Source organism: Lethenteron reissneri, chromosome 20 (genome assembly GCF_015708825.2).
Source record: "Lethenteron reissneri isolate LAM-NWPU_2019-01 chromosome 20, ASM1570882v1, whole genome shotgun sequence".
Taxonomy (NCBI): domain Eukaryota; kingdom Metazoa; phylum Chordata; class Hyperoartia; order Petromyzontiformes; family Petromyzontidae; genus Lethenteron; species Lethenteron reissneri.
In genome coordinates, this window is record NC_083798.1 from 14,498,813 (window position 1) to 14,512,852 (window position 14,040).

General features: G+C 48.5%; 1 long non-coding RNA gene across 1 annotated transcript in view; it reads left to right on the forward strand.

Moving 5' to 3' along the window:
* The window catches only part of LOC133344830 (uncharacterized), a 24,580-nt gene continuing 10,540 nt past the window's right edge, over window positions 1-14,040 (forward strand). Inside the window, exons 1-2 of the long non-coding RNA XR_009755379.1 lie at window positions 1-140; window positions 4,936-5,165. This is a non-coding gene — a long non-coding RNA (uncharacterized LOC133344830). The remainder of the gene's footprint in view (window positions 141-4,935; window positions 5,166-14,040) is intronic.

The window sequence follows — 14,040 nt, forward strand, 5'->3', positions numbered from 1 at the left end:
GCAGGTGGACATCTGACGGTCCTGAAGCTCTCCGATATATTTTCTCTGACGCGTTCTGGCACGTCGAGTGGAACATCGGACATCGTGCCAAGCAACGCGGAACAACCCGAAAACACATCAGAGAGCTGCAAATAAATCAGGTCAGAGCCCATTGAGACCGGAAGTGTGTTTTTAGAAGATACTGGAGTCGAACCGGGTCAAAATAAATTCATAAAAAAAAATTAGACGCCAAACCAAAAATGCAAAGCGACGCAGCTCAGCCACAGAAGGTGAAGCCAAGGACGGGACTTGGGTGGTCCAGGAGGCTTCTGGGCAGCAGCAGCAGCGGCACCAAATAAACAACTGACGGGGGTCTACGACCGTTCCCACGGAACAGGCGCGACAACAATGCACCACAGGCCACGCGCACGCAGCGAAGGCCCACAAACAAGAGGCGTTTCTGCTGTTTTTTTATTATTTCAAATAAATACAATGCTGCAAAAATCTCGGCTTGCCACATGGTCAAATACACCCCCTGAATGGCAATTATATATATATGCATGAATATACATTGCAAAAATGTCTTCATTACTGGGATTTTTGCACACAGCGTTGGTGTACGGTGTTTTTAATGCAATGTTTTACTGTCTTTTCTTGGATTTTCTGTTCACTTTAAGATGTTTTTTGTTCATGTTTTTTGTTTTTTGTTTGTTGCGGTTGCACCCGATTCAAGAGCCGAATGGCTCACAGGGCTATACCTAATAAATGAACTTGAACTTGAAAAGCCATGATCTATCCACTGTCGAATGAAGGCCTCCCCCAAGTGATCCCTCACGGTCACGCAGTGCAACGATCTCTCAGCTGCGGCACAGGAGGTTCTCGCCACTCCATCTCCGTTTGTAAATATTACACGCATTTAAAAATGTACAAGACCATCAGTCATAACCAATTAGCATTGCACGGCAGAGTGATATGCCTCATTATAAACCGTAACTAGCACAATCAAATAAATAAAACATCAAAGCGTGTAATAAAGGGAAGGGGGTGGATGAAGTGGCGTAAAATCTCATTAAAAGTTACTACATTGTTTTAAAATTGTTACAACCGAAAGACGTTACGCGGCACAACGGATACATTTCGAATCTTGTAATAACCGGATTGTTAAACCGCTCCTTGAAGGCTCGAGCGTGGGTCCCCCGGTGGCAGCTGCTGGCTCGCTCGCTCGCTCTCCCGTTCACGCAACATTCACGCGCGCGCGCGTGTGTGTGGTGCACGCGCGCGCGTGTGTGTGGTGCACGCGCGCGCGTGTGTGTGGTGCACGCGTGTGTGTGGTGCACGCGTGTGTGTGGTGCACGCGTGTGTGTGTGGTGCACGCGTGTGCGTGTGTGTGGTGCACGCGCGCCGTGCGGCAGAGGAGGAGGAATGTGGAGGCTCCCCCGTCCCTCCTCTTTATTTCCCCGCATCCGTAAATCTAACGCTGGCTTATTGTGCTCGTGGTTAAGAGAGCAGCGAGGCCTCGAGTGTACGTGAATAAATCAGGGGCTTGGGCTTCGTGGAAGAGAGGATTTTTTGTTGTTGTTGAAAGTTATTACCATTATCGCTACTGCTGTGTCTAGGGCCTTCCCCCACATCACAGCAGGGACAGATGCAGCGATTCGCAAACAGAGAGGGAGGCAGGAAGAAGGGAATAACAGAGAGTCAAGGTGCAGTGCATGCCACAGCCTCGATTCATTCCAAGTCGACGTCTTGTCCGAAAAACTCTGGCGGGGGTGGAGGGGGTGGAGCAGTGATTTTCCCAATGACCTATGAACCTCGTGACCTGAGTTGAATTTCTGGCCTGGCCAGAGGCAATATAGTTGGCGAGCTATATCAGAAGTGGTCTCTGTGACCACCCTTACCTTCGCGAGCCCACACAGTGGCCAGTGCAGCGTGGCGAAGTGTGGTCCAAGCAACAACCCGTGACTGACACGGCATGGAGAGGCTTTCATCCGATCGTGCATTGACAGAGGGTTGAAATTACTACGGTGTGGAATTGTTATAATTGTGAGTGCTAATTTGAGATGACCTAACGAGGGGCTACTGACGTCTTACAATCAGGGGCCCATTATCAACGTTACTGTTTTGTGTCGTTTTATTGTGAGCGGTTTCGCACGCCGCGTTCAATCGGTCGCGTGGAACGGACGCACGCAGAGCTCACCTTTGTGAGCGACGTTGCAGGAAAGTGAACTCGGTTGCGAGTGACCCTCCCCACCCCAACCCCCTCCAGGTTAACTGGGCTCTTAAAACAGGCAAGGGGGGTTTAGAGGGAAATTAATTCGAAAAAAGTGTCAAAGGTGTCTTGCAATTTTACTGTGCCCTCAGCAAATGCCATTACAATTACATGTTATGTCACTTTACCGTTGCACTCCTAATGTTCTACAGCGTGTTTTATTTTCCATACGTTTAAGCGCCTTTGTTCACGCAATAAATTATCATGCCATAATAATGTTTTTTTTGGGGGGGCTAGCTCGTGTAAAATATAAATTATAAATGTGTCGTTAAACCGGCCACCACCCGGCACAGCCAATTCGTAAGTTTTGCCACGTAAACAGAACATGACAATTCGTTTCTAGTACAGCACACCAGTGTTGTTGGAGAGTAAACCTACAACATTTACAATTCAAGTACAACGTTTCGCCGGTGATTACAACCAGCTTCATCAGGCGATTATCCAGAATTGTGAAGACGTCTTCCTGTTTCGGTCTTTAACAGAGTGAAGGTGATGTCATCACCGTGAGCCTTTGAGACGCGAATACCAGCGTGGGCGGGGGGCAGGGGGTGGTTAATCTCGTCACATAAATTACAATGGATCATGTTAATATGAGAATATGCAGGACCTATTATTGGTTGGGTTATTCACAGTTTATTACGTTGCCTTCTTCTGACCGATGACCGATTTAACGCGACGTGGAGATAACCAGATTTCACCCACTGCGCGTGATCTCAAAGAGAAAGAGTGCTCGCCGATGTAACTCCGCGCGCCCGTCGCGCACACCGCTTCCCTTGCGCGGGCAGTCCCTTGGAGGTGGCCGTAATTCCTGCTCTCGTCTCTTTATGTTGCAGAGTAACATTCATGGGTCTTTCAAATCGGCATCGATCTCTGCCCCTATAATTTCGCTTAATTCTGAAGGTAAAAAAAATAAAATGAATCAAAATAAAGGAAAATAGTTTCAGCGGAAAAATAAAAGATTTGTTTCAATTCTACTGCCACCGAATGCCAAGCGGCAACAAAAGGCGCCCTTTATATACTCTTTTTTTAATCCAGCGCCACTGCTGAACCCGTCCGGCCTGGCGCGTGAATTATGTTATAATTTGGCCGGCATTAGCATTTTATCTCCAGTCGCACACCACAAATTGGCAGCCACCCAACGTGAGCAGTGAGAGCCGGTTTTGTAGCCCTCCCCATGTCCCCCCCCCCCCACCCTCTTCGCCCCCCTCCCCCCTCTCACAGCCCCCCCCCCACCTCCCGAGCTCCCCCCACCACCAGCCTCCACCTCTCCCCGTCTCTGTTTGGAGGAGAGTAGAGCGCACACACAGCCGAGCTGGGGCGAGCAGCATAATGAATGGAGTTGTGGTTCAGCAGCATTCATTTAGCTGTAAATTCTGGGGGTCGGGCATTAATAACTAATGCACTGAGTGTGGCGGGCGAGGAGGTGAGGGAGGGGGGGAGAGATGTGAGAAAGAGGGAGGGGGTGGAGAGATGAAAACGAACATGAAGGAATCCACAGAGGGGATGTGGAGGGTGGACCATGCCATTATGCCCCGTTAAACTGCATGGCAGATGTGGAACACTCGGTGATAAATTGAATAAATGGCAGGTTTTTTTTTTACTTTAATTTGTTCAAGTAAAAAGATATAAAATGTTTCATTTTGTTTTGAGAAGCTTCTGAACTGACAATACTGGCCTTGTTAAAGTGTATAATTTACTCACACGGCCAAGAGAAGAAAAGGAAAACATCCTTGAGCAAACCTCTTCAAGAGTCCCATAAGGTTACGAGGGAGGTTTATTTGGTGGATTTACAAGACCTCTACGGGGCCACGGTTTGGCGAAATTCAGTATCTTTTAAAGCCTTTAAAGTGAGCGGTGAAAAATGATTTCACGTTCGAATATTGACAGGAAGCCTCGCAGACTTTCCGTGCTGCACAATTACACGCACCCACAGGTGCAACCCCCCCCCCCCCCCATAGGACTGATTGCTGGCTGTTGCGAATCTCTCTCGAGCGGGAGAAGACTCATTGCCGTCTTTTTGCCCAATTTCAGCCCGAGCTGTTACACGTCTCGGGCTCATTCTTGCGCGCTCACCATTGGCTTTCCACAACAAAACAAGAGAAAGAAAAAAACACTTTAACGATTTCAGTTTGCCCGAACCTCGCGGCGATCCCAACTCATTGGGCTCGTGTTTCCGCCGACAGAAGATCGGTGTGTTTACTCGGCCTTCGCAGCTCGCTCCTAACGACGCTGACGCACCGGCGGCCGTTTCCGTCCGCTGCTTGTAGACGGAAGGCTGCACCCCCCAGCCAGCCCCGGGCCCCCCACACCTCCACCCCGACGACGCCGCCGCCGCGTTTGCTCGGAGCGCGCGCGTGCACGGGGCGACACCGCGGCTGTTGTGACAGCGGTGACCCCGTCCCTGAACCCCCCCCCCCCTCCCCCGCATCCTGCGCTGTGGCCGCTGACGCGAGAGAAGTTATGCCGGCGCGTGCGTGCAATAGAGGAGTGCCGATTGTTGTGCTTGGGGCCCTTTGCACGTTACACGCGTGACGGTGATCGTCGCCCTCATATTCACCGGCTGGGGTGGGTGCCTCTGCCGCTGTCTCGCCAGCGTGGCCGTGCTCACACTATCATCATCATCCGAATATGTATTTCTACTGGAGCAAACCGATGAGATATAATGCTCGGTTCTTTTTTTTTTACAGATGTCCGGTAGTATGGTGTTGGTCTGCTCGCCCCGAATGGATGGATGATGAACGGCGTGCCATCCCCCCCATTCACTCTCTTCTCGTCGCCTCGGCAAAACACGCACTTGGACGCACGCGTTCTCTGGTAGCCGCGCAATATCTGTCGCTTTGAGAGTTTGCAGAGGGCGGTGAGGCGGTGGCGTGACAGGCTGCCAAACTGAGCTCTCGATTGACCAGCAGCTTACACGGTTTGTAATGTCACGTGCTCTCCTTACAGCGCGCATTGTACATTTCCGTCGAGCCGCTACGCAAATGTAAATCGTGTCGGAGCTACACATGCCTGGATGCGTTCGTTTTCTCCGTTAAATGATTTTGTCCGCTCTCCGGATCAGGTCGTGCCTTTTAAAAAAGTAACCCGTAAAAACAAAGTGTTTCACTATAAATCCTTTATATGCGTGCCATCGGTTTTATTTCATTATTCATTTCTGTTTTTCTTGAGTAAGAGTTTCATTTTTATCACATTGGTATTTTGAATTAAATATGAAATTTCTTTTCTTCGTAAAAAGTGGAAAATTTTGGGAAAAAAAAATCACGAAAATAAATTGTCACGCACAACGAGTCTGTGTGCAAAATGTCAGCTCGATTGGATCACGGGAAGTGGGTTAAAAACGACCGAAAGATTTGCACGGTCGTAAGCGCGCAAGCAAGCAAGCAAGTGAACTTAATATAAAGGATTTTAAAAGAACAGACTTCTTCCGGGGCCTTCCACGTTGCCTTTCTGTTTACGGTGAGGTTTTCTCGCCATTTAGCGTATAGAATGTAAATGGATCTATTTGTCCCATGGTACAGCTACTTGTATATCGCTCGCCTTCTGGTCCACCGAGTTGCAAAGGGGCAGCAGTCGACGGACACGCGAGCGAAAGGCTGCGTTGTTGATAAATCGTCGAGCAGCGGGGATTTCCTCCACGCGTGCGCCTTCATTTACTTTTGAACGTTGCCGGCGAGGCGGCGACGCGGGGCAGCACGTGGCAAGCGCAGTGCATCACCGAAATTAAGGGCGCACGCTCGCGCGGCATTGGAATAGCAACACATAACACGCAAATAAATAAATAGAATAGCTGCACAGGTACAATAAAGTGTAACACTGTGGGGCCGAGTGCACGATGGGGGGGAGGTGGATGCGTGCTGGGGAAAAAAACCACACACACACACACAAGTGAGTCCTACTAGCAATAAATAAGGAGGAGAAATATTAGCGTGGCTGCCTGGATAGATAAAGCGCGGGTTTAACAGAAGGCAGGCACAGCCTTGAGAGGAGCGCTCGCTCTCTCTGGCCACGCCTGCTCGTTAAACCTGCAGGTATACGTGCGTCTGTATGTGTGTCTCTGTGTGTGTGTTAACACAAAATTAGGACAAAAAACGAACTCAACTTAGTCATCGCTAGAACAAATAATACAAGGCTGACGTTTTGGACGATTGGGCAATTGCTCACGACGCTAGCGGTTTTGCTCAAAGGCCTTTTGTATATACTGATGATGATGATCTGGAAATTTCCACTCACTGTGATATGGCGTTGGAGACTCGGATGCTAAATCTGGAGCGTGCCTCCTAAGGGATGGGGCCTTACCACCAGCCCCACTAAAGCTAAGCGCCTGCCTGGGTGTCATCAAATAGTCCACCTGCTCAACTCCACACGAGTGATGGGACAGTTGTAGAGAGAGTGGGAAAGTGTCTCCACCTCGGCACTGCACTTTTGACCAGCTCCCGTTTGGCAGCAGAGGTCTCACTTCGAATCAATCGGGCGGCTATAGCTTTTAATCAGCTACGAAACGCTGTGTGGAAGCCTGGCCTAGCGCTCCGCACGAAGCATCGGGTCATCTCAGCCACCATTATGTCTTCCCTTCTCTATGCTTGCGAAACGTGGACCCCTCGAATGTAACATCTACGCAGGTTTGAAACATTTACGCTGGGCTGTCGATCCATCCTGGGTTTAACTCGGCTGCATTGTGTGAGGAGCATACAGATCCTTGAAAGATGTGGATACAGTCCCATTGTTGAGCTCCTCTGTCAGTCAAGGCTGCGTTGGCTGGGTCATGTAGCCCGCATTCCCAGCCACCGCTTGCCCAAGCAGCGAATGTTTGGCCAGATAGACTGAGCTAAATGGGCGCGGAACGGGTTAGATAAGGGATGGGCTGATGTGGTACGGGAGGATGTGGAGCTGAGTGGAATTGCCGATGACCGTTACCAGCGGTGTCAAGATCGGCCTCTACAGAGGAGGTTCGTAAAGGACGCTCCTGGGCAGTTGGAGGCAGTCGCCCTCCAGTGACAACGAGACGAGCGCCGGTCAGCTAAAACGCAACAAATTGGCATTGCCGAGAGCACAGGTCGTGCATCTGCCAGTCATCCCTGTCAGTCAACCCATGGCACCTGGGATTGTCCCGTGACCTCCTCTGCCAGCGAGCATTCGACAAGAACAAGCGCCGTGGTGACGTTACTTCCACTTAGGAACGAACGCACGTGCACGAGCCTGCATGTGTATGCAGCGTGTGTGTGGGGAGGGGGGCGGCAGTGTCGTGGTTATCGCGCTGGACCACGAACCCAGCCACCCGAGCTTGATTCCCGCTCACAGTCAATGTCAGTGACAATTTTTCTAACCGGTCCTGGTCTTCCCCAATACGTCGACTCAGTCTCACATGAGCACCTCGTGCCCATTAGCACAGTTGGCTACGTACGGTGCGAAAGCAGTTCAGCGCACATACTAGTGCGATGTGTAAGCATTGCCACCAAGGAGACAAAGACGGCTGGGCGTGGTGCTAGATACTCACTTTAAGATGTTTTTTTGTTCATGTTTTTGTTTTTTGTTTGTTGCCGTTGCACCCGATTCAAGAGCCGAATGGCTCACTCACAGGGCTATACCTACTAAATGAAACTGAAAAAAAACTGAAAAACACCCCTCGTGTGCTATACTGGATTGTCATAGGTGCTCGCTAACAGCACTTTCCCCAACAGTCTATTAAGGCTATACGGGTAGGGGGGTCTTTGTATTTGGCATATGTTCGTAAAATACGCCTGCATGTCTTGTTTGTCTGTCTGTCCGTGTGCCTTCATGTGTGTACACACACACACGTGTGTATGTACGCGACCTATTGCGAATGTGCCCTACGCATGAATCCTCCGCCAAGGTCTCTCGGCACACACACACAGTTTGACCTCTGCCTTGGCCCATCTCAAAAAGCAAACACCGCCAGAAAGTTCTGCAAACTACGAATTGACGACATAAATTCACACAGGGGAGGATGCAGGGGCCTCGTGCCACCCCCCTCTCCCCCATTTCCCCCCACCTCCTCATTGATCAAACCACTCTTTACCATTCAAGAGTCTTTCGTCAAATGAATGTACCGCGTGCCGCAGCATGCTCTAAAATTTTACATGTTCTTGTGGACGTGACGTGTAAAGTTCATGCGTCATCTCACGGCCTCTTAGGCAGACACTGCTAATAATTATTTATGGTTTGCCTGTGGCCGTTTTTGGTAGAAAGCATGCATTAGCAAACTCTCTTCCACTTTCGTTACGTGTAAAAAAAAAGGAAAATATCTATGACAGTACATCAGCCTCTTGACTTCCCAAACCAATAGAATCGAGCGGAATTTGTTTAAGCGATCATTCTGGGTATCATCAGCAGAGCCACACTTGTTCAACAACCACCGCTGTGTTCCGAGTTGTTATTGGAGAGAGCACTCCATGTAAAAAAAACAATGCGTTTGTGCTGACAATATTGGCTCGTTATCATTATCATCATCAGTCGCCTATTCCTAGTATCAACAATTGATGTTATCGCCACTTTGTTAAAATTATCTTTGCTATTACTCGACCCACTATTACCATATCATTTTATTTTATCACAGTCTGCTGTTATGTCAGACACTGCGATTGGCAATTTGTACTCTGACCCTGGGGCGTAATGGCTTTACCCTTGCAAATGATAGCGTAGGAGGGCTTTAAAGTCCGCTCTGTAATGCGGAGGATGGCGCACTATCAGCAATGCCCCGCAGAAATGACTTTCGGCGGCTGCGGAAATTTCAACGGCGAGCGCACTTCGAAACCGGTTCTGTGGTGAGCGCCGGGCTATTTCAGCCACTCCGCTCTTCAAAGCTCACACCAAATCGTTCTCCAGCCGCCCATTTGAATTTGCAGTAAATTATTATTTTTTGACTTTTGTTCCCCGTTACGGTGTTCGTCGTTAGAAGCGACGATGTGCTTCGGTGCGTCTCCTTCAACCGCGGAATTATTCCGGCGCACGCAGACCCCGGGCTTGCGTTGCTCTTCAAAGCGAAGTGTGCGCACGCAACGTTTCGTAGTTTAGAATGAAAATAGCAAAATAAACACGGCGCGAGTTGGAAAATGGCCCTAATGGGCAAGGGGCAGTCATGTGCAGAGGCGTTCCTGGCGCTTTCTACATTATGGCTAACTTGCAGTTACTCAATTTATTTGCGAAAGTAATTTTTAAAAAGCACCTTGGAAACTCTTACGTTAAATAAGCGTTTTGTTGCGTGTTTTTTTTGTTTGCATTGCCTTATTTGCACCTTATTTAAATGTGTTTGATTCAATCAAGTTAGAACTTTCATCTTGGGGTAAAATACATATATGTGTCGGCGTATCGGTATCAATTTACGCCTGAAAAAAATCCCCAACGTATTAGCGTGCAGGAGAGACGGCACGCAGCGCAGAGCGAGTTGCATTTTACCGTTCCGTTGTGATGCATACGCGCGCGCCGCTATTCCCAACGACTCGATGCTTGCCGCCAGATCGTTAGCGCGCGTGGCGCGAGATCGAGTCGTCGTAACGAGACGAGAGAAGAGGACAGAGAGAGAGAGTGGCATCTCCGCCGACAGACAGGAGGCAGAGCCGGCTCCGCTCCAAGCACGTGCTGTGAAAGGATCGCTCGATCACGTTCTTGCCGTGACACCGAGCCAAGGCCTGGCCATTGCAGGTGACCTACAAGAACCGTCTCCCCCTCCTACGGGGTTTGTGAGTGAGCCAGTTGGTGAGTGAGCCAGCCTTTAGCAGTCGGCCTCGTGGTGGCGAGTATCTGAATTGCTGCCTAAGCGGGCGGGGGCGGGGTCTCTCTGGTCCCATGCTTTGAGATATAGACTCACATGGAGATTCATAGACTTTGCATAGAGATCCATAGTTTTAAATAGGCGCCGATAATTTTGCATGGTGGGGAGTTGATCAGCAATGATAGTACGTGCGTGTTGAAGATGGTGAGCGACTGAGCCTGTGGACGGCCTCAAAAAGAGCCTGGCGAATATCTGAAATTCTGCTGACAAATTATTGAAGGGGTCGAGTGACGCGACTGTGAAGTCCACGGGTTGAGAATGGTGACCCCAGCCACACGGTGGGCTCAATGAGAGGTTGCACATTCTCCGCTACTGCCAACTCACTGACCCTGTTCCTGTCAACTCTCAAGACTTATCTCCTTCCGACTAACCCCGATGACTGATGTATCGTCCCTGTAATTGCCCGTGATGCGATTGTCCTGCTTTCTCGACGGGCGTCTTGAATTGTAGTTGCATTTGTATGTATGCATGTACGTTGAACTTCTTTAGCGCCGTACGTATCCAACCGCGCTAATCGGAAGCGCGGGGAGAGGACAACAAACTAAACACAAAAAGCAGAACTCAACATAGCTCCAGTGGTTTCCTAATATCGGAAGGAAGAGCGTTCCAGTCGGCCTCAGAAGCGCGTCTGACATTCATGCGATGCAGTGACCACCGTGATTGTTCGAATCCAAATTGTATTCTAATCGTATTAGCGGGAGGCAGCTGTCGTGAAGCAGCCGCACTAGACCCCTCTTGTGGGAATTGTTCAGAATTACAGGCCCTTCTTGTATTACAAAAAATATATATAACTACTCGGCTACGCAAACTCACTTCCATGAACACTGACGAACGAGCGGCATTGCCCCTGAAATAAGCGCAAGTCTGTGCTTGTCAGCTGTCCTAGTTTTCTCAGTATCATCCTCGTTTTTGAGCGAGCAGTTCTCTGGGGCATTCTATAAGTCTTCCCTTGACCTTAAAAAGTACGGGTTCTCGTCAGTTGCGTAGAAATGCACCACTCCAGACAATGCATTTACAAGTTGTTCTCCCCTCTTACGATAGTGTGATATATCGTCTCTCCAAGACGTATATCAAAATGCGTTTAGAGTATTTGGCTGCTATAAATTTCCACGTGATAAGCCACTTCGTTGAGCTATCATTTGTGATCGCCAGCTCGCTCCTAAAATAGAAGCTATATCGCTCAGTGGGTCTTACCTGGTAAAATGAAAATAGTTTTTAATTGTTTATAGGTTTTTTTCTCCACATTTAGAAGCATGCATCCAGAGTATTTGGCTGCTATAAATATTTCCACGTGATAAGCCACTTCGTTGAACTATAATTTGTGGCTAGGTCGCTTCTGAAAGAAAAAATATATCTATAACTCAATGGGCCTTACCTGGTAAGATAAAACATATTTTTGGATAGTTTTTAGTTTGTTTCCCACTCCACATTTAGAAACATGCGTTTTAAATATTTGGCTGCTTTAAATTTCCACGTAACAATACGCCACTTCGTTGAGCTATCATTTGTTATAGCCATACCACTTCTAGAAGAAGACAAAAACCCGACATAGCTCAGCGGGCCTTTACCCGTGTAAAATAAAAAATAAATGTGTAGTCAGTTAGTGAGTATACACCGGCGTTTTTGATGTTGTTGCATCTCAGCGGTGGTAACCCGAAGTGACTGACGCCTTACGAACGAACAATTCTTGTTGCGCGTGGTGCTGCGTGCTCCTGTGGCTTGGCGTGCGTGCAAAGTCCCCGTGTCGCAACAGAGCCACGGCTCGCCGGACGTCTTTGGCGACACCCTCTTAATATCAGTACGGCGTGCCGTGCGTGCCACCGACACGCTGTGTCTTACACGCAATTAAATTCCACGCCGTAACCTTCAACGGTGAGCGCGCCGTGTGCTGCGAAGCCACGGCGCGCGTGAGCGTGAAACTGTTCCCTGGTCACTGAACGTCATCAACGATGCACAAACTAAAACTAAACGTTTTTATTTTAGCAGATAACGCTCACTGAGCTCCATTGGAACCTCATTTGCCAGTAGCAAAATATGAAAATTGTTTTTTTACTCTTTTATCTGGCAACAAAACTGACACCTTCTTACAAGGAGTCATGTTTGCATTGACCACAATACCTGCAGTCGGAATGCAAACAAAAAACATAATTCTGATAATGTATGCATTGTCCTTGAAATTGATTGGTCCACACCCGAGACAGCTTTCATTAGAGCATAGTCTCACATGGTGTTGGACCAGATGACGCCAAAAGGCTCACTGAGCTCTCTAGATTTTTTTTTAGAAGCGACTTGGCTATCACAAATGATAGCTCAACGAAGTGGCTTATCGTGTGGACATTTGTAGCAGCCAAATATACTCTAAACGCATGTTGATTCTAAATGTGGAGGCACTGGCAAGTGTGGTAAAGTATGGTCAAACATTCTGCGATGGCCAACATGGTGTGGCGATGTCTTCGTTCAGCAGTGGCTTGACACAGTGCTCTCGACTTATTAAAATACGAACATTAATTCTAAGCAGCGAATGGCAATAACCTTAAACACGCGCGTACGCCTCCAATGTACGTACAAAGTATTAACATATACCGTGTACTCGTGCAACATAAAGCCAGCGGCTTATGCAAACGACATAGATGAGGAATGCATACCATGTTATACAAGAGAATCGTTTAAAATAGCGACGTTTGAATTCCAGGTCGGTGTTGATTGTAATTGTCGGCGTTGCATCATCCCCAAGCGATCGCAAGAGCTCAGCGAAATTTCTTCTCGCATGTTTTTTGTTTTTTACCCACACACACACACCAGAAAGAAAGAATTAATTTCATTTCAGCCGGCATCACGGTGATAAATTCCGTGTATACCACCAAAAAAAAGTGCCGAAAAGGAGGCGATATTAAGGTTTTATTGCTGCAATCAATCACTCTTTCTCCCGTTGATAAATCATCACCCACATTGCTCTTTATTAATATTTATGCAGCCGCAGCAGCATTCCGTGGCTGTGAAGGAGCGGGAGGCTAGAAATGAGCGGCGGGGCGCGGGCGCTGGGAAGGAATATCGCGCCCGGCCTTAATCGACGTTTAACGAAAGCGATGCACGCCGCGTGGCACGGGGCCCGGCTGAGTGCGTGGACCGTCCTGGCCTCCTCGCTGTGGTCCATCAACCAAGGGGCTTCGCTTCAGTCGAGGATGTCGCCACCCGGCACACCACATTCAGTTCGCCGTGGCTGCGGCTGCGAGTCACCTGCAGGCCACCTTACTCCCTAGATTTGAAGCTTTCGTGACTGCAAGGATTCATATTCTTAGGTTTTTTTCGGTAAAGTCACGTAGATAAAAAAAAATTTAATAAAAAATAAAATAAAAATCACGACGTTTCGGAGGCAACACAAGCTTCCGTCTTCAGGTGGAACCGTCACAGCACGATAGCTTACTCCCGTCTCGTAAGTGAGAAGCGAGGGCCAGGATTTTACGCGAAACGCACAGACTCGCGTAGAACCTCGCAAGACTCAAAGTAAAGATCCCAAATGATCACATAGCATCTCGTAGGCCGGCGTAGGGCCCGAATGAGTTACATGGAAGAACACAGACTCACATAGATCCTCGTAGACTTACATAAGAGACTGATAGAGATACGTCGAGACACGCAGACGCACGAAGAATCTTACGAAACTTATATAATGACCGGTAGAGTTATATAATTACATAGAGGGATTGATAATTATCATAGATTCTCATATACTTATATAGAGAACCATAGATTTGCAAAGGTCTTCAATCCACCGAGTCTGTGCAGGTCGGTGACCTGGAACACATTTCCACACCCCGGCACACTACATCGAGTATACCCGTGACTACTATTCACGTGTCAAGTATTCCAGTCTACCAGTGACTGAGGAAAATATATCGGGAGGAACACTTGAGCGTGTGTTCAGCTTCCATGTCAGTCGTTCAATACACTCTAGAATCCAGGAGTACGTCCGGCGATATTTAACACAATCCGAATACATTTA